Genomic DNA, 6,151 nt, shown 5'->3' with positions numbered 1-6,151 from the left:
TGAATAAGAGGTCAGAACATAATCTGATTGTTAGCAAGTTCTTCAAATGCCTGGCTGACCTCACCAGTAACAGGCTGACCCCACCAGTAACAGGCTGACCCCACCAGTAACAGGCTGACCCCACCAGTAACAGGCTGACCCCACCAGTAACAAGCTGACTCCACCAGTAACAGGCTGACCCCACCAGTAACAGGCTGACCCATACTTGCCAACTCCCCCTCACTGTCAGGGAGGCTCCCTGAAATAGTAGCAATCTCCCTGAAGAGCCTAGCAATCTCCCTGATTGCACCTTACCCCCCATTATAAAGCTGTTATATATATAAAAAGAAGCAGAGATATATACATTCAAATGGTATCATTAGTATCATTTCCCTGCATTGGTTATAGGGCACAATGATCCCTATGGCTACATGTAGTTTCTGAAAAGTATCAGTGTGTTTACATTTGGATGTAGGTAAATTTTATGGCACACCTCTCAGATGTAGCTATACATAGCCACCATAACGGTACTTTACTGCCGCGCTCATAAGTGTTGCTTCCGCAATCTCCCTGAAAAGCTTTTTCAAAAGTAGGCAAGTATGGGCTGACCCCACCAGTATCAGGCTGACCCCACCAGTATAAGGCTGATCCCACCAGTATAAGGCTGACCCCAATAGTGACAGGATCTATCATCAAGTACTAGAGAGCAACACAGGTGAGGGCTGGCAATGTACGGCTTGGCTGGAGTGTGGGGGGAACTAGCATGATTACTGGACTCCTGATTCAACAGTAACCCAGGGGCCCGATGTTGGCCATTATGGGTGAGTATATATATATATATATATATATATATACAGTCAGGTGCATAAATATTGGGACATTGACAGAATTTTCATATTTTGGCCTCTATTCACCACCACAATGGATTTGAAATGAAACAAACAAGATGTGCTTTACCTGCAGACTTTCAGATTTAAAAGTAATGGGACTATCAACTCAAAAGCTATTTCATGGACAGGTGTGGGCTATTCCCTCGTTATTTCATTATCAATTAAGCTGGTAAAAGGTCTGGAGTTGATTCTAGGTGTGACATTTGCATTTGGAATCAGTTGCTGTCGACTCTCAGTATGAGATCCAAAGAGCTGTCACTATCAGTGAAGCCATCATTAGGCTGAAAAATCAAAACAAACCCATCAGAGAGATAGCAAAAACATTAGGTGTGGCCAAATCAACTGTTTGGAACATTCTTAAAAAGAAAGAACGCACCGGAGAGCTCAGCAACACCAAAAGACCCGAAAGACCACGGAAAACAACTGTGGTGGATGACAGAAGAATTATTTCCCTGGTAAAGAAAAACCCCTTCACAACAGTTGGCCAAATCAAGAACACTCTCCAGGAGGTAGATGTATATGTGTCAAAGTCAACAATCAAAAGAAGACTTCACAAGATTGAATATAGAGGGTTCACCACAAGATGTAAACCATTGGTGAGCCACAAAAACAGGAAGACCAGATTAGAGTTTGCCAAACAACATCTAAAAAAGCCATTACAGTTCTGGAACAACATCCTATGACAGATGAGACAAAGATCAACTGTACCAGAGTGATGGGAAGAGAAGAGTATGGAGAAGGAAAGGAACTGCTCATGATCCAAAACATACCACCTCATCAGTGAAGCATGGTGGTGGTAGCGTCATGGCGTGGGCATGTACGGTTACCAATGGAACTGGTTCCCTTGTATTTATTGATGATGTGACTGCTGACAAAAGCAGCAGAATGAATTCTGAAGTGTTTCGGGCAATATTATATGCTCATATTCAGTCAAATGCTTCAGAACTCATTGGACGGCGCTTCACAGTGCAGATGGACAATGACCTGAAGCATACTGCAAAAGCAACAAAAGAGTTTTTTAAGGCTAAAAAGTGGAAAGTTATGCAATGGCCAAGTCAATCCCCTGACCTGAATCCGATTGAGCATGCATTTCACTTGATGAAGACAAAACTGAAGGGAAAATGCCCCAAGAACAAGCAGGAACTGAAGACATTTGCAGTAGAGGCCTGGCAGAGCATCACCAGGGATGAAACCCAGCGTCTGGTGATGTCTATACGTTCCAGACTTCAGGCTGTAATTGCCTGCAAAGGATTTGCAACAAAGTATTAAAAAGTGAATGTTAGATTTAGGATTGTTTAGTTTGTCCCATTACTATTGGCCCCTTAAAAAGTGGGAGACACATATAGAAACCGTTGTAATTCCTACACCGTTCACCCGATTTGGATGTAATTACCCTCAAATTAAATCTGAAAGTCTGCAGGTAAAGCACATCTTGTTTGTTTAATTTCAAAGCCATTGTGGTGGTGAAAAGAGGCCAAAATATGAAAATTCTGTCTTCTGTCAATTTCCCAATATTTATGCACCTGACTGTATATACGTATATATATATATGTGTGTGTGTGTTTGAATACATGTGAGTGTGTGTGGGTGCAGCGTTTAAACCTTCACAGCTGACCAATGTGAAACTAAGGTAAAATAAAGGCTACATATTCTCTCTCTCTCTATATATATATATATATGAGAGTCTGCATTTTAACACCTGCTGCATTTCCTGCCCAGTCTACTCATAACTATTTCCTGCTTTATATTGTGTTTTTTACAAGATGCCTGAACGCTTATCAGACAGGAAGTGATGTCACGACTCCCCCTTATGCCTAATTACTGACCACAATCGTCTGCCGTTAGAATGCAAACTTCTGAAACCCTGAATTAATCTCACGGTATTTCCAGCACTTGTACCCAACTAACTATATTTAATCATTTAAAATTCACACATTGCGATTTTATTCCTGTGTATCTTATCCCTTAGGGCTAAATATGCTATGCCGCCCGTCTTCAAAGCCGTAGTATCTTATGTGGCTTAGGCCGCTGCGTTTAAAGGAGCATTTATATTCAAAACCAAATCAGAACCTGCCAAATCCGCTGCAGCTTTGCAACAAAAATGCTCAGCGGAGTAATATATACTTTAGACTGAAAAAAAAAAAACCCAGGTCATGTGTTTTCCCAGTTATGGATAATAAATATTGGTGGTGCCCTAGGTGTAAGAAAGAAAAAATAGTGGAGCGCTGACTGTGACTGACCAGATAATTGTAATTTTAACACATTTAGGGCCTGATTCAGAGCCGCTCGTAAGCGGCCGCTCGTTCGTTCCGAGCGATGTTAGCCCAACTGCGCATGCGTACGGATCGTTATACGCATGCGCTAACCAGTCAGTGCGGCCGAAATTCATGTGCTCGCAAAATAGCGAATGCATGCTATTTTGAGTGACAGAAAGAGGCGTATGTGGGTGGTAACAGGGGAAGGTGCTTGAAAACGGGGAGTGGAGATCAAAACGCAGGCGTGCTTAAAGGTCAAAACGGGCGTTTTATGGGTGTGCATATTTAAAACAGCAGCGTCATTGACGTCACTTGGTTATTTTATAGTCAGAACTGCTCGCAAAATTGTGGTAGCAAACACCAACCCCAAGAATAGCGAGCAGTTCATACCCTTGTCGATGTACTCGATTAATCTAATAAATAGCGGACATGACGTAGGATGCGAGCGGCCAGGGGGCGTATTTTTCCAAAAAACGAACGCAAGTTTTGTTTGCTCGTTCAGACATAGAGGCGTGAACAGACCGCAAACAGCGAACGGTTCATTTGAATAGCCACCCCTTGTTTTAGAACGAACGACCGCAAATAGCGAGTGGCTCTGAATGAGGGCCTTAATTCAGATAAAAGTATTAAAAAATAATAACTGTAGTTGAATAACAAATTATAAGAAATTCAGTCACAGAAATATACATACAATCACAAAAACATATACATCATACACAACATGTATTACGAATGGATCCCGTTTAAAAAATGCAGTAATGTCAACCAGGGTTAGTGGTTAGAAACACTCAGAACCTGTTATTGACATTGCTTATGCCAGTTTGCGATTTACTGAAGGCTTACTAACCCAATGGCTTCTGAATCTGCTTGCTTTGACTACTAAATTGGACAAGAATAAATAGGCATATATATTTGTTTCTAACAACTAACCCTGGTTGACATTACTGCAATTTTTAAACGGGATCCATTCGTAATACATGTTGTGTATGATGTATATGTTTTTGTGATTGTATGTATATTTCTGTGACTGAATTTCTTATAATTTGTTATTCAACTACAGTTATTATTTTTTAATATTTTTATCTGAATTAAATGTGTTAAAATTACAATTATCTGGTCAGTCACAGTCAGCGCTCCACTATTTTTTCTTTTTTAACATTTCTGTGAAGTATAATATAGGAGGGTCAGCTCCTCCAAGTGGTAGCGAGTGAGCTGTATACATATATTTATTTCACTTCTCCATAGCGCAAAATAGGGACTTCCTTTTGGGTTTCCAACCCTAGGTGTAAGGATGGCATCACATTAGCGCTTTAGAAAACTGCTGACCCTCACAACTGCTCCCCGTGCTAACACATTGCAGGGGGGAACCGGAATCATGCCTCACCTGTCACTCGGGGGTGATTAAGTTATGCTGAATGCAACTTTTTTCTGGAGCCATTCTCCCATTCCCGCTTGTGTTAGATCTAGGGTAATTGACTTTTATGAAACAGTTCAATGCGAATGTCTGACACCACTTTTAAGCTGTTCTTCTCATCTATTCTTATTCTCCAGCCTTTTTACAATAATAAAAATAATATTTATTGAAAATAAGTATTTTAAAAGCCCAACAATTAGCACTATAGCCCAAATGTACTAGGCTCCGATTTACTGGTCCCAGCTCGATCCTGGCGATAAAAATCTGGCTTTGCCTTAAAACGAACTGTCGCTTTAATTCTAGCGGCTATAGCTCCGGTACCAGAAAATCGGAGCCTATTACATTTGGGCTTATAAGTACGGTCAGTTATAGTATTTATTATTGTAGGGCTTTTTTGTGGTTTTCACAGTGTTAGGCCCATGATGGCTCAGGTAAGCTTGAAGAGTATCTCTGGAAACTAAGGGCCTGATTCGTTCCGAGCGATGTTCGCCCATCTGCGCATGCGTACGGTTTATAATACGCATGCGCGAACCAGTCAGTGCGGCCAGAAATCGTTTGTTCGCAATATAGCGAATGCCTGCTAATTTGAGTGACAGAATGAGGCGTATGTGGGTGGTAATGGGAAGGTGCTTGAAAACGGGGAGTGGAGATCCGAACGCAGGCATACTTAAAGGTCAAAACGGGTGTTTTAAGGGTGTGCATAATTAACAAAGCAGCGTCATCAACCACGTCAGTTGGGTGTCTTTTAGCCAAAACTGCTCGCAATATTGCGGTAGGAAAAACTAACCACAAGACTAGCGAGCAGTTCATACGCTGTTCGATGTACTCGATTAATCTAATAAATAGCGGACATGACGTATGATGCGAGCGGCCAGGGGGCGTATTTTTCAAATAAACGAGCGCATGTTTTGTTCGCTCGTTCAGACCTAGAGGCGTGAACAGACCACAAGGAGCGAACGGTTCATTTGAATAGCCACCCCCTTTTTCTGAACGAGCGAGCACTAATAGCGTTCAGCTCTGAATCAGGCCCTAAATACCTCTCAAAATAAGCACCGCCTCCATTCTGCATGATGTCATGCCTCCCTCTGATTGGCCAGTGGAGCCAATCAGGGATGACATCATGCAAAATGAGGGTATACCCTTAATATATAACCTGCCCCTTTCCAGGACCCCCTGCTAACTGAAGGCAGACCCCCTTTAACTTATATGTTTGCAACACTCATACCATTCACCTCAGATAATAATAATACCACTATTTAACACAAATCTATCATCTAGTATCCACTATCCAGGCTACAGGTCACTGTCAATTTGCTAATAAAGTGTCTGATTGTAATCCAGTCAGCTGCATTCTGCAAACAACTTGGAATATGGGGTGTGCATCTTATTGCAGTTAGGTAGAGAGGCAGTGGACTGTACCTGGCAACTGTCATAAGACATAGGACAAAGAATAACGCTGTTTAGTAAACATGTCACGTGGACCTTTAGGATGTCCACAAACCCGGATTATTAACTCCCATAAATATATTTACTGACAATTTATTCAAAATGTTCTTCCGTCACTTTTTTTGTTTTTTTTTGTTACTGTTCTTTCTGAAGCTGCATACACACAC

This window comes from Taudactylus pleione, unplaced genomic scaffold (assembly GCF_031769625.1).
Source record: "Taudactylus pleione unplaced genomic scaffold, aTauple2 ptg000013l, whole genome shotgun sequence".
NCBI lineage: Eukaryota > Metazoa > Chordata > Amphibia > Anura > Myobatrachidae > Taudactylus > Taudactylus pleione.
This window is presented reverse-complemented; position numbering follows the sequence as displayed.